Consider the following 15,177-nt stretch of genomic DNA (forward strand, 5'->3'; position numbering starts at 1 on the left):
TCATTTTTTATTTCATCCACTATCCATTTATTGTTTAAGAATGTGGTATTCAGTTTCCAGTTGCCGTTGGGATTCTTGGTGTTTTTTTCTAGGAATATAGCATTATGATCTGATATCATGCAGGGAATTATGTCGATTTTCCTAAATATGTGGAGGCAGTCTTTGTGACCCAGTATATGGTCTGTTTTAGAGAATGTTCCATGGGCTCCTGAGAAGAATGTGTAGTCTGTGGATTTGGGATGGAAAGTTCTGTAGATGTCAGTTAGGTGTAAGTGATCTATGGTTTTGTTGAGCTCTTTTACTTTCCTATTGAGTTTCTGTTTGGATGATCTGTCTATTACTGATAATGGTGTGTTGAAGTCCCCAGCTATGATGGTGTTGGTGGTTATTTCTGTTTTATTGTCAAGTAGGTTTTGTTTTATGAACTGTGGTGCCCCTGTGTTTGGTGCATACAGATTTATGATTATTGTATCCTCTTGATGGATTGTTCCTTTTATAAGTATGAAGTAGCCTTCTTTTTCTTTTTGGATTTGAAGCCAATTTTATCCGATATAGCTACACCTGCTTGTTTCTTATTCCCATTTGCTTGGCATATTGTTTTCCACCCTTTCACCCTGAGGAGGTTTCTGTCTTTAGTGGTATGGTGGGTTTCTTGAAGGCAGCAGATTGAGGGGTTTAAGTTTTTGATCCACCCTGTTAGCTTGTGACTCTTTATGGGTGATTTAAGGCCATTAATATTTAGAGTGATGACTGTGAGATTTGATTTGATCCCTGCCATGTTGTGGTGGTAGAGGTGTGTTGGTGTTTTCATGAAATTTGAATTTTTTTGTGTCTACTCTGGGTTTGCTTGTTGTGATCTGCTTCTTTTAGGCATTTGAGTTTGTTTATTTGTTTCTTCTCTGTGGAGAATTTCCTGGAATACTTTCTGTAGGTTTCGTTTTGTGTTCATATAATTGTAAAGCTGAGTTTTGTCATGGAAAGTTTTCCTTTCACCATCTATTATAAGGGAGACTTTTGCCAGGTAGAGTAGTTTGGGTTGGAAGCCATAGTTTCTTAGAGTTTGGAGATTTTCAGTCCAGGCCCTTCTAGCTTTCAGGGTTTCCATTGAGAAGTCTGAAGTAATTCTGATGGGGTTTCCTTTAAAAGTGGTGTGCTGTTTTTCCCTAGCGGCTCTTAGGATTTTCTCTTTGGTGTCAATGTTTAGAGTCTTAATGATAATATGTCTTGGGGAGTTTCCCCTTTGGTGTAGTGGGTTGGGAGTTCTGTTCGCTTCTTGTATCTTGATGGGCCTTTCTTTTAAGAAACATTGGAAGTTTTCTTCAGTTATTGTGTTAAATAAGTTCTCTGTGCCTTTGGTCTGAAATTATTCTCCTTCTGATATTCCAATGATTCTAATATTTTGACGTTTAAGTGTATCCCGCAATTCTCTCATGTTCTGTTCATAGGAACTTTTGAACTTACTGAAATTTTTGCACTCTTGAACTGTTTCTTCCATCCTGTCTTCCTGATCAGAGTTTCTATCTTCCACTTCGCTGACTCTATTCTTGAGAGCCTCTAGCGAGTTTTGGACTTGTTCAATTAAGTTTGCATTTTCTACTACTTTTCTATGTATCACTTCCATCGCTCTGTCCAGCTCCCTTTTCACCTCATTTTCTGATTTTCTTGATGATTCTTGGAAATCTTCCTTGCATTTCTTTATGTTTTCATTTAGTGTGGCCAGCTTATTTTTAAGGTCCTTTTTTTTTTCACTCTCCTTCAACTCTCTTAGCTCTCTTTGAATTCCTTCCAGTGTCTTAAAATATTGCTGTAGCTTCGTGATGGTAGCATCCACATGATTATCTGTCCTTTGTTGCTTTCCTGCAAGTTCTAGCAGTAGGTTGGTTAGTGTTGCATTGCTCATAGCTTCCACTTGATGTTCTGATCCTAAACACTCTTCTATGTTTTGGTTAGATGTAATCCTTGTTGGACTGGGTGATCTGTCTGGATTATCTTGCATTTTATTTTTCACGTTATTTCTTTTGCACCTTGGTCTACCCATGTCCGTGTATGGGCAGGTAGGTGGGTGGAGCAGCCTGGGCTCTAGCTCAATGAGAATCTAAGGCAGCCTGGGGCAGTTGCAAGCAGCCTGAGTTTTTGCGCTCTTTTGCCAAAGCCGCCTATCTATAGACTGACAGGGCCGCCAAAGTTGCCTGAATTCTCACCCAGCAATGTATCAAAGCTGCCTGCCTTCGAGCTTGAAAGGGGACTGAGGAAGCAAGCACTGAAGCTGCCCAAACTCTTGCTGGGAATACTGGGACCTGCAAACAGTCTACACTCTCCCGCCTCAGGGGAGTGGGGGATGTGTGGCGATGGACAGGTAGGGGATGGCACCTGAGCTGGTGCTAGTGACTCAGTGTGGGCTTGTGTGGCCCTTGCACCTGATGCGGGCACAGGATCGGGACACAGCAGAGGCTGGCCTGTGGACAAGCAATCAGAGCACAGCAGCGGGACGGGGGGGAGGGCGGTTCTGCCAGCTGCCTAATCACAGCAGAGGTGGCCCCCAGGGGTGTGCAAACTGAGCACAGCGTGGCGGGCCGGCGCGTGCGATCAGAGCACAAGGTGGAGGTCCCCATGTCAGCGCAGCAGGCTGGCGGGCACGCGATCGGAGCACAGCTGCTTGGATGCGGCAGCTGTATGGGGGGGTAGACTACCCACCCAAGGGGGGATCCGTGTTTCCCTGTTTTTCCCCACTCTGTGCCCTCCCACTGGCAAGAAGACCCTGATAACCCTTAATTTCTTGCCTTTCTTTCCCCGGTATCTGCAGCGCAGCTAGGCAGTCGCCATCTTGGCCGGAAGTCTCCTGGGTAACCTATATCATGCTACTTTGATGAAAGAATTTATCACTTCTAGTAGTTCTTTTGTTGGAGTCTTTCTCTTTATTTATGAGACAGAGAATGAGTGAGTGAGTGAGTGAATGGGCACACCAGGGCCTCTAGCCACTGCAAACAAACTCCAGATGCATGTACTGCCTTGTGCTTCTGTCTTATGTGGGTCCTGGGGAATCAAACCTGGTCCTTTGGCTTTGCAGGCAAGCACCTTAACTGCTCAGACATCCCTTCAGCCCTCTTGGGAGTCTTTCTATCATTTTCGTAAGGAATCATGACATCTGCAAAATAAGGCTAGTTTGATTGCTTCCTTTCCATTTTATTATTTATCTTCCATTATTTTTTTTAATTTTTAAATTTTATTAACATTTTCCATGATTATAAAAAAAATCCCATGGTAATTCCCTCCCTCCCCACCCCACACTTTCCCCTTTGAAATTCCATTCTCCATCATATCATTACTTTTTTTAGTGTTCTTTTTTTTAAAAAAAATATTTATTTATTTATGAGCAACAGACAGAGAGAAATAGGCAGGTAGAGAGAGAGAGAAAATGGGCGAGCCAGGGCCTCCAGCCACTGCAAATGAACTCCAGACACGTACACCCACTCATGTGTCTGGGTAATGTGGGTCCTGGGGAGTTGAGCCTTGAAACGGGGTCCTTAGGCTTCACAGGCAAGTGCTTAACTGCTAAGCCATCTCTCCAGCCCAAGAGGAAAGCAACCTTTATTTATTTTTTTTTTGTGTGTGGTGGTGGTGGTGTTTTTCGAGGTAGCGTCTCTCTCTAGCTCAGGCTGACCTAGAATTCATTATGTAGTCACAGGGTGGCCTTGAACTCACAGCAATCCTCCTACCTCTGCCTCCCAAGTGCTGGGGTTAAAGGTGTGCACCACCACACCTGGCTTGCTTTATTTCTTGTTTTTTTTTTTTTTTTGGCATATTACTCTTTTATTAGAAATTGTAAATGGGAAATTATTTCAAGACCTGAAGACCAGACTACATCATTAGATTCCATAGGCTGGAGATTTTGAGACATTCTAGAAAGAGTTTTATGTAAAGTGTATCCTTTTCATGGCATGGCAACATCATTCTTCTTCAGAAAGGTTACTGGACAGACGTCATTTCCACCATCACCTATGTAAACAACTTGTGTGTAATTCACTCCCTCTTTTAACTGTTTATCTACAAATTCTTCCAAAAGTACGTTTTTGCAGAGATTCTTTGGGCACCTATTACAAGAATGAGCATGGTAATTTTCCACAGTGAGATGACCATTGCTATCAAATGCTCCTATCAAATGCTGCTGGATTTGTAAACACCTTATCAAAGACATCATGAAAATTAGCAGCTTCTAAACCCCAACTTGTGAAGACAGAATTTGAATCTGAAATAATGATACAGTCAAATTTGTTCTTATGCTTCCTTATAAAGCTGAAGAGTTCTGCCATCCCAGAAGTGAAAGGCATCGACGTCACTGCTCTCTTCATTTCTTCGGCTTTTACACCTTCTTCTCCCAAGTACTTAAACACTCTGCCCATAAATTCTGTCCAAAATCCTTTCTCATAAGAATCTTCTACTTCAACAGGAAGTTTTTTGTCTGGAGCACATTGCACAATCCAGGTGTCACTATTGTCATCTATGATTGTATTGTCGAAGTCAAACACCAACAAAATTTTCATGGTCTCAGTAATGGATTTGGATTACCCCAAATTAGTATATGCAGTGCAACTGACCTTACTTCAGCACAGAGCTTAGATCATTCCAATCCAGTTTTAAACATCTACCAAGAGCCATATCTTTTTAAATATCACTCCATTTCTGTATGCAGAGAACAAACTGCTCTGATTTGGAGCAAAGGAACAGAAACTTCTTAACTCCTAAAATTAATAAAACTATTTTAAAAGCAGCATTATTACAGTAGGACATCTGATAGAAAAACTGCCGCAGGGTCCGCCCCAAGGGAAGCACCGGGGACCTCACCGGTGGTCGATCCCCCATGAGCAGCCAACCAGCTGCGGGTGGGAATCGCAGGCTTGGCGGGGGCCGAGGGCTGCTCACTGACCCAGGCCCAGGGTCAGCAGCCCCCAGCCGCTGCAGCAGGCAGGCGTTCTGGAGCTGCCAGTTGGGTCCCCGCAGGTGGCTGGGGCCTTGCTTTATTTCTTGATTCAAGGTTTCAATTATTATGTTGAAGAGCAATGATAAAGATCAAAGCACTTGGAAGGTAGAGGTAGAAGATCACTGTGGTTCAAAACCAGCCTGGGCTACAGGGAGACCATACCTCTAAAACATTTAAAAATGGGGGTGGGGGTGTTGGAGAGATTTCTCAGTGGTTAAGATGCTTACCTGAAAAGCCTAAAGACCCAGGTTCAATTCCCCAGTACTCACATAAAGCACAGTGGTATATGAGTCTGGAATTTATTTGCAGCAGTTGGAGAGACTGGCTCACCCACTCTCTCTCTCTCTGTCTCTCTTCTATCTCTCTCTACTTGCAAATAAATAAAATAATTAAAAAAAAACATTTAAAAAGATCAATTTAGGGCTGGGGTGGTGGCTCAGGCCCTTGCTGGCAAAGTATGCCTGTTCTGTGTTTATTTCCTAGTACCCATGTAAAGCCAGATGCAAGAGGTCTAACTATGCCCATACTCACTTTCTCTCTCATAAAAATAAATAAATAAATAATTTTAAAAAGAAAAGCAATGATGAGAGTGGGCACTCCTGTCTTATTCTAGACTTTACTGGGAAAGCTTCCTCTATGCTTGTTTAGAAGGCCGTATGTCCCCAGTCTATTAGCTGCCTGTGATTTTGGAGTGTTACCAGCACCCAGACCTCCTTTGTGTCTCAGGACTGATGTTTGCTGCTGGGCAGGTCAGGAGTTCTGGTAGTTCCAGGTTGAAGGATGAAAGTTCCCCACTAGTGTGGCAGCCTATTGCTCACAGCATTCACTGGACCAGGTACTATCAGGGGAAGAGGGGGAATTCAATTAGACTTGGCCCAGTTTTACCCACTGTCTACTTGTGTGGCAGCTACCTGCTTTCAGAAATTGCTGGAACAGATATACATGTAAGGAGGAAACTTGTCTGGGCTTTAATGTCCAGCATTACTCTGCCTGGCCTTGGTATGTGAGTGGCCCCAGAACCCCGTAGGCTGAAGTGTTGGTACGACCAGAAAAGGTATACCCTGCTGGGGGTCAGGAATGCTGCTCTAATGTGGTGGTTACCTGCTCACAGCAACTATGGTACCAGGTACAGATGGAGGTGGGATGGGTGAAAGCTCACCTGAACTTGAATGCCCAGCTCTACCTACCAGCTCCCCCTTTTGATGTGTAATCAGTCCTGGAACCTTGTAGGCTGCACTATTGGCACAGCCTGTTGGGGGCCAAAAGGGTGTTCCATGCTGTGAGTCAGGAATTATGCTCTAGTGTGCCAGCTCCCTGCTCATAGCACTTTCAGGAACAGGTATGCAAGGGTGGGGATGGGTGAGAGGAAGCACACCTGGGATTGGATGCCTAACAACATTGGTGTCTAGGAGTGGATCTGACAGGGATCCCTCCTGTGGGCTGCCGCAGAGGCTGGAACTTGTGGATGAGATCCATTTAGGGGACTCTCCTGCAGGCTAGAGCTTGGTTGCTCTTTCCCTTTTCTTTTTATTTTGCCTGTGGGACTTCTTTCCCAGTCCATGGGCTGATGCTGTTTGAGGCAAGGCCAGGCAGGGCTGATGAGAGCCTTTTCCAGGCATTGCCTTGAGATTCAGGCTTCAGCTCTCTGTTGTGGTGGTTTCCTGGTCAGCTGTACCTCTCTGGAACAGATCTTGCTGGTTATGTGGTTGTTGGGCCTTCTCTGCTCACTCGCGCTTGTGGGCCAAGGGATCCCCAAGATAAATAATTACTTACACACCTTTCCTTTTTGGTAGAAGAGTGTGTTATGTGTTATCTTGGTTCTTCATGCCTCTGCTTTTTTGGGGGGAGAATTAAGAGGTGTGAGCCATGCCTCTGCTTTTTTGGGGGGAGAATTAAGAGGTGTGAGTCCTGTTCTGCCACCTGAACCAGAAACCTGGAATATCATTTGTTTTAGAAACAGCTTTTCAGAGTAATTTTTATTTTTATTAACATAAAAAGATTGTTATTTCTGTATGGGATTTTCTCATACAAATTATTTTTTATTTTCCTTCCTCCTGTTCTTTTCCCCTTGTGCTGTCCCACAACCAATAGCCTTCTTTACTCTTTAAAACTACAAGTTTCCTTTTCTCATTACTTCTTGTTCCCCTCTTTTGCTTTTCTAATTTATTTTCTATCTACCTTCTGGTCCTTTTTAACATACATACATATGTACGTATGTACATACATGCATGCATGTATACATTGAAAGTTAAGATCTATACCATGAGTTCAAGGACAACCTGGGCTAGAGTGAGACCATACCTTAAACAACAACAAAAAAAGTTAGATTCTACAAATGAGAGATCATATGTGATCTATTCAAGAGAAACTATCTAATCAGTAGTGGGTTGGACAAGCTAGGGCTCATAGGCCAACTGATGTAAGAGAATTCTCTTTTTGTCCTTTTGATTTAGTGTTGGTGTATTATAGTATATTTTTATATTGGAGGGACTCTACTAGAATATATTAGAAAAATGATAATAATCAGGGTTATAATGACTGAAAACTATCTGATGTATACTGTAATAGCTTCAGAATTATAAGTAATTTTGTGTAGCTTTTGTATAATTACTGAAAATGTGCAAAAGTTTATAATATCTGCCAATCTTTTTGGATTAGTTGGTGTGTGTCCCCCACCCCCCGGTCTCTGGTGATTCTTGAATCTCTGCTCCCCATGAGACTGGAATTACAGTACTCATGGACATATCCACGTGTTTATGTGAATCCTGGGTGTCTATCATGCTTGGCACAGGAAGTGCTCAACCACTGTACAATCTATCCAGCCCTCTTTGAAATTATTAGTTTTATTTTGTACAATATTGAATTTATTATAATTTTCCCATATATAATAGGCATATGACATGAAGATTTATTTTAAATTAGTGATATTCTGTTAATTTTTAGACTTTAACCCTTTATGAAATTACAGTAGGGGTTAGGGTGATGACTCAGTATTTAAAGTCACTTGTTGCAAATCCTGCTGGCCCAGGTGTAATTCCCTATCCAAGTAAAGGCAGATTCACAAAGTGGTATGCACATCTGACATTAATTTGCAGTGGCAAGAGTGTCTGGTACCCCTACACACACACACACACACACACACACACACACACACACACACGATAAAAAAAAATTATATGAAAAAAGAAAATGAATTCTAAAACTTGTTTGAAATTAATCAGTTTTCTATATAATAATTAAACTGTTTTAGTGAAATGTTGCATCTGTGTATATGCATTGCCCCTCTTGTCTACTTCTTCCACTAGAGCCCTTAATGTTCATGTTTATTTCAAGTTCCCTGTCTTCAAATTCCAAAATATTAGTTAGGCCTATTATTTATTTATTTTTATTTATTCATTCTATTTGTAATTTTTACAGAAAGCCAGACATAATGAATTGGGTAAACAAATTGAGATACACAGACATTTTGGTTACAGGTGTGTGTGTGTGTGTATTAGGTTAATTATAAAATTATATTTACTATTTGTTGTAGTTTTAGGCATCATAGGTTAAATGTCCCTGATATCCTTAATTTTATATTTCTGTCATATTGAATTTCTCTGGAGAATGCTTAAATGATAAAGTGTCATGTGTTAATATTATAATGCCTTGGTATTAGTCCCAGAAATGGACTTTTGCATTTGTACCTTTGGTCTACTAATCTGTGATTTTTCTTTTGTGATGTATTGTCTCTTATGCAGATGTGATACATACACACACACACACACACACACACATATGTAATATCAATTAAAAATAAAATTAAAGGAACTGTGACAGGAAGACATAATATAATTTTAGTGCGAAACATGTATTTTTCTTTTGCAAGAGTTAGTAAAGAATATTTACCAAGTTATGTTTAAAGGTACAAACAGAAAAGACATAGAAGGGAAAATATCAGAAAACAGAATGGTTTTATTTAGAAAAAATGGTACAGTTTAGTAGTAAAATATTTGTAAGTAACTTACCTTTTGTCAGCTTGTAAATCATTACCTAGCAATTAATTTTCAAAGGAAAATTATAATGAACACTGATCTGCATTCCCCAGACAGTTTTAGCTGCAATAAACTTTGGGAGATGCTTAATTTCTCAGCTATAACATGCTATTTAATGTCTTAACTTCTCACCACCTTCCTTTGATTGGGTCACTCTCTTTGGGAAAAAGTATCAAATATGCCGGGCGTAGTGGTGCACGCCTTTAATCCCAGCACTCGGGAGGCAGAGGTAGGAGGATCACTGTGAGTTTGAGGCTTCTCGGAGATTACAGAATAAATTCTAGGTCAGCCTGAGCTAGAGTGAGACCCTACCTCAAAAAAACAAAACAAAAAAAAATAAAAATAAAAATAAAAAAAGAGTATCAAATATGGTTCTCAGTGCCAGAACTTGCCTTCTTTTATTAATAGAGTTTCAATAATGTGAGCCTCTTTAGATCTAAGATAGCCTCAAACATAAGTCTGCTATATTTTCCCATTCTTTTCACTTTTTTCTGGCCTATGTTGAGGCTAGATTATCTGGTCTTCCATAATTATTTGAGTGTCACTACTTATATGAAGCTAGATAAAAACTTGCAGGAGTTCTCCTGACTCAATGTGGATTAGAGGTATTTACTACAAAGCTCAGGTTGTGTCATTATTTTTACACACCCATGCTATTTTAGTATTTACATTGAAGTGTATGCTTAAAATAAACTAATTCTAGGGCTGGAGAGATGGCTTAGCGGCTAAGCGCTTGCCTGTGAAGCCTAAGGACCCCGGTTCGAGGCTCGGTTCCCCAGGTCCCACGTTAGCCAGATGCACAAGGGGGCGCACGCATCTGGAGTTCGTTTGCAGAGGCTGGAAGCCCTGGCGCGCCCATTCTCTCTCTCTCCCTCTATCTGTCTTTCTCTCTGTGTCTGTCGCTCTCAAATAAATAAATAGTTTATTCTAAGAACATTAAAATAAAAAAGCCAAGTTAGATGATAAATGCATACTCACAAAACTGTCACAAAAATCAATAAAATAAAGATCTTCCTTCCTCTTACAAACTTGTTCTTTATCCTGTTGTATTTCTCCTCTGTGTTCTGCCTATGTCCACTAAGGACAAAGTCCCCTGGGAATGCCATGCCAATTCTTGGATTGTTTTTCACATCCTCTGTTTTGATTTAGTCCCTGAAGTCAATTTGTATTCACTGTACTGGTGAAAGTGCCAGAATCCCTAGTCAATTGCTTAATGTCATTATTTTTCTACTTAGAATGTTTGTTTCTGAACCATCTTGTTTGAATTAGGAGGAAAAAAAATAACACTGTGAGGGGAAAGAAGCAGCAAATATATGTCTTAATTTTTTTCTGAGACCCAGTCTCCTGGCAGGATTACCTGAAGCTTTATTACCTTTGAATGAAATATTTAATGCTTTCTGGGTTTCAATATTTTTGGTTTTTCTTTTTAGAAGTATGGTCTGATATAAATGGGTTGTTTGCTATTTAAAGGAAGCAGACATTTCTCAACATGCTATTTTTAAATATAATTGTGTATTTATTCGAGTCTTCTGTTTTCAACTAACCTTGCAGAAGTATCCATAAAAATATTTTACAGTGATGATCTTCCCAAACAATGGAGCTTTGTGGTTATTTGTTTAATCTACACTAATTAAAAGGTTAACAAGTTCTAAAAATGTGCCACGTATGAGTAATGTAGCAAAGGTCCATTATTTAGATGTAGGTAATTGCAGAATCAACAAACAGCTGGTGTGTATGATGGATGATACGGCTTTAAGATGTGATACGTTGTAATAGTAATCAGACTAGCACAAAAATTACTTTGGCTAGGTGTGTTAATGTATGCCTTTAATCACAGCACTCAGAAGGCTGAGATAAGAGGATTGTTGTGAGTTTAAGGCCAGCCTGGGCTAGAGTGAGACCTAAAGCCCTAGTTCTTTTGTTTCTAGATGGGACATTACACAGTTAAATTATATTTGTATCCTTTTTTCTTTTTGATTGTATATATAATGTTAATGATTTTATTACAGTTAAGTTAATGACTGTAATTTATACTTTACAATTTTGCTAAAGGAATAAAACCCAGATCTGAAGGCCAGTTGATTAGACTGCACTCAGCTACACCTGACAGTTAAGAAGCTATGCACAAAGCCTCACTTTTAACATTAACAAGGGCCGAGTTAGGGGCCATAAAAACCTACTTGTGGGGCTGGAGAGATGGCTAAGCAGTTAAGCGCTTGCCTGTGAAGCCTAAGGACCCTGGTTCGAGGCTCGGTTCCCCAGGTCCCACGTTAGCCAGATGCACAAGGGGGCGCACGTGTCTGGAGTTCGTTTGCAGCGGCTGGAAGCCCTGGCCCATTCTCTCTCTCTCTCTCTCTGCCTATTTCTCTCTGTCACTCTCAAATAAATAAATAAAAATGGACAAAAAAAAAAAACCTACTTGTGTAACCTTTTAGAATCCAGACAGCTTATCACAGACTGTTCCCAGGGACAGTGCATACTTCATTAACAACATCCAGTAAGGCACATTCATTATTCATTTTTCTTTTATTTGTGTTTGAGAAGCTTGTTTCCCTCCCTCTTGCCCATTCCAATATACTTCAATATGATTCTGTGTTGGTTTGTTCAAGGAAGCAATCATAGAGAAGTCATGAACAGGTAGGTGAAAAGCAGATTGGTCACTTGCTGTCCACCCAAGTAGTTGCAGGGAGATGATCAGGTTCTTGAAGTACATTTTTTAAGTTTTTTTTTCTTTTTTATATTATTATTATCAGCATATTTTCTTTGGATTCATTATGTGTTGGCACCTTCTTTTTCATTGTCTCTACCCCCATTCCGCTGGGGATGTGCCTCAGTAGGGTTGCAGGTATTCCCTATGGGGTTGTGGTTATGTGTTGTGGGAGCAGCAGTCAGTTATTCCGGGGAGGGAATGCCCTGATATCTCAAACTGTGACTCTTACAGTCTTTCCATCCCCTCCTCCACAAAATTCCCTGAGCTGTGGTGGTGAGTTTTAAGTCTACTTTAAAGATGAGCTCTTATGAGCCTCTGAATCGATCTCTACTTTGGTAGGTACTGAGTATCCTCAGGGTCTGTCTCCTACACCCTGGTGCTGATTATCAGGTTCCTTATGGAAGCAGCACTCTTGCTTATCTCCCCAATTATTCTGTGGCTTCAGCTGTGTCTTGGCTGAAGTGTGAGGGGTAGTTTATCTCCTCAGATCTCACTACCTTCTGAAAAAGAACAGCAGATCCTCCAATGGAGAGCAAAGTCAGCATAGTTTAAATGGACTAAGTGTTAATTTAGAGAAAATTTGGTGTGTATAACCCCTGTTAGCCAAAGACTAGTGAGAGATTGACATAGGAGAGCATAATCTTTGTGTCCATAGGATTCTGATCTTGTTCCCAATTCCAGATATACCTTCTTTTACACTGAGTGGATCTCTTTAGCATCAGAAAGCTGTTGGTTACCCACCAAGGCTGTGTGCCACTATTGCACTAGTGTGTATATCCTGTCAGGGTGTTTGCTTCTGAGACCTTTTAGGATTTTCATCCTTTAGAATAAAAAGGCACTTCCAGCTGGGCATGGTGGTACATGCTTTAGTTCCAGCACTCAGGAGGCAGAGATAGGAGGATCACTGTGAGTTTGAAGCCACCCTGATAGTACATAGTAAATTCCAGTTCAGCCTGAGCTAGAGAGAGACCCTACCTTGAAAAAACCAAAACAAACAACAACAAAAAAGGCATTTCTATCAGCTCACAGCTCTGCCTTGAGTTTTGACTAAGTTGGTGCAAATTTCATGTACTCTTTGTTAATATTCAGTTCATTTATTGGAGCCAAAAGTAGTAGGAGCTAGAATGGGAACAATATAGACAGCTAAGCACAAAAACATAACCAAACAGGAAACACTAGACAGCACAGATGGATCAAGGTAATAGATAATCAGAAACAGCAGAGAAGACATCCATGGTGGCAGGTTGGAAGCCAAGCTTTTGTCCAATTTACGACCTTGTGTGCCATCATCATCACTCCTACCCCCCAAGGCTTGCCGCTGGTCTTCCAGACTTGCAGTCTCCATGAACAGCAGGTTAAACTGCAGTTCTCTCCCTCCACCACTGTCCAGGAGGTGTGATCTCAACTAGTGCAAGCCACCCTTCAACATCAACTTCCAAACTGCCTCAGCAGCAGACCCAAGCCTGTTGTAACATAGAATAAAATATTAGGAAAATAGACTTTTGTCACTTCTCTTCACTGAAAATGTAATAGATGTTGTTTCCAATGCTTTATTGGTCTATTTCTCTAGAATATAATGATAAGCCACGTATACTCTGGGTATGATCCATGTGTGCATTAACTTTATTCTTTATCATTCTATTTGTATATTTATGATATTTAACATTTTGAAAGAGAAAAATAACTTTAGTTTTATGTTCATAAAATATTTTAAATGATTAGATTTTCCTTCTTAAGGATTTTTCATTTGTTATTTTTCTCACTTTATTCTACATCACATGACAGATTCTTATATATATGTGTGTGTGTGTAGTATAGACAACTTTGATAATTGTAAACAATATCCCATGGTAATTCCTTCCCTCCCCCCACTTACCCCTTTGAACCTCCATTCTCTATCATACGCTCCCCCCCATCAGTTTCTCTTTTATGAAGTCATCATCTTTTGTTCCTATTACAAAGGTCTTGCATAGGTAGTGTGAGGTCATGGATATCCAGAATATTGTGTGTCTGGAAGAGCATGTTGTAAGGAGTCCTACACTTTTTTGGCTCTTACATTCTTTCTGCCATCTCTTCCACAATGGACCCTGAGCCATGGAAGGTGTGATTGAGATATTTCAGTGCTGAGCACTCCTCTGTCACTTTTTCTCAGCACCATGGTGCCTTCTGAGTCATTCCAAGGTCATTGCCTTCTGAAAAGAGAAGGTTCTCTAGCCAAAAGTGAGAGTAGCATTAATATGTGGGTATGAACATGAAGAGAAATGCTTACTGGTTAGTTTTGAGAGCATACTATATACATTTAGCCAGATAGCAGCAGAAGTTATACCCCTAAGGTTCATGACTACCCCTGTTGTACGTTTTCAGTATCAGGGATGTCTTCCCTCCCATGGAACAGGCCTCCAGTCCAGTTAGGTGGTGGTTGGTTTCCCCTATAACAGACATGTCACTATTGTACCCATTGGCTTATTTGGCCTGGCTGTCCAAATATAAGGCTTGCTTGTTGAGTATATTCACTCATGATTTTTTTTTTCTCTCACTCTCCCATTGAACTGAATGCAGAGTGGCTTTTCCATCTTTTTGTCAGCTGGTCTACCTGGAGCTTGTTTTCAAGTCATCTCCAGCAGGGTTTCTCAGTGACCTGGTAGCCCAAGTATGTGGAGTCCTCAGCAACAGGGTCCTACCATCTATTCCTGGTGGGAAACCAAGGGCCTCTGCAATGGCCTGTAATGTTTTGGGGGCATCAGGAACCTCCCTGGCCAACAACTCACTGGAAGGTATCCCATCCCTAGCACTGAAAATTTTCTAGTACAAATCTATGGCTCCTGTATGTTCCATTCTCCAAAAAAGTAGGTTTCCATATGACTTATTTATATCCTCTTAGATTTTTGTTAGTTCTCCCTCCACCTTTCCTTTATCCAGTCTCTTCCCCTGACCTCACTTAGGCCTTTTCACCACCATTAATCTGTTGTTCTGTTGATATACAAAAAGCCATCAAAAAAGTTGAACTTCTTGCCATTTGTTTTGTATTTTTCCATTCCTTACCATTTTGCCTGTCTGTGCCGACTTCCAACCTATATACTAAGCAACAGATTTTCTGAAATAAAATTGGTACTGTGAACTTAAAAACTTTCAAATGTGGAATAAAACACAATTTTCATCTGTATGCATGTTCACCTGAAATAAAGTATGAACAAGAGAAAATATTTCTGTTTAAATATATGAAACAACCCTTCTTGGCTTCCCTTTGAATATATTGTAGTAGTATTAACCATTTTTAAAACTTGAGCATCTTGCCACATTTTCTATTTGGTTCCTTAATTTTTATTGACTTCTTAAAAATTTTTTGTTCATGTTCATTTTTTATTTATTTATTTGAGAGTGACATACACAGAGAGAAAGACAGATAGAGGGAGAGAGAGAGAGTGGGCGATCCAGGGCTTCCAGCCACTGCAAAC

The 15,177-nt window shown here is 40.5% G+C and overlaps 2 pseudogenes; both read right to left on the reverse strand.

Annotated features, from left to right (window-relative positions):
* Positions 1-3,790: 3,790 nt before the first annotated feature.
* LOC123456726 lies at positions 3,791-4,571 on the reverse strand (annotated as a pseudogene).
* Positions 4,572-11,523: 6,952 nt separating this feature from the next.
* Positions 11,524-13,073, reverse strand: LOC101597713 (annotated as a pseudogene).
* Between the last annotated feature and the right edge of the window lie 2,104 nt (positions 13,074-15,177).

Source organism: Jaculus jaculus, chromosome X (genome assembly GCF_020740685.1).
Source record: "Jaculus jaculus isolate mJacJac1 chromosome X, mJacJac1.mat.Y.cur, whole genome shotgun sequence".
Lineage (NCBI taxonomy): Eukaryota > Metazoa > Chordata > Mammalia > Rodentia > Dipodidae > Jaculus > Jaculus jaculus.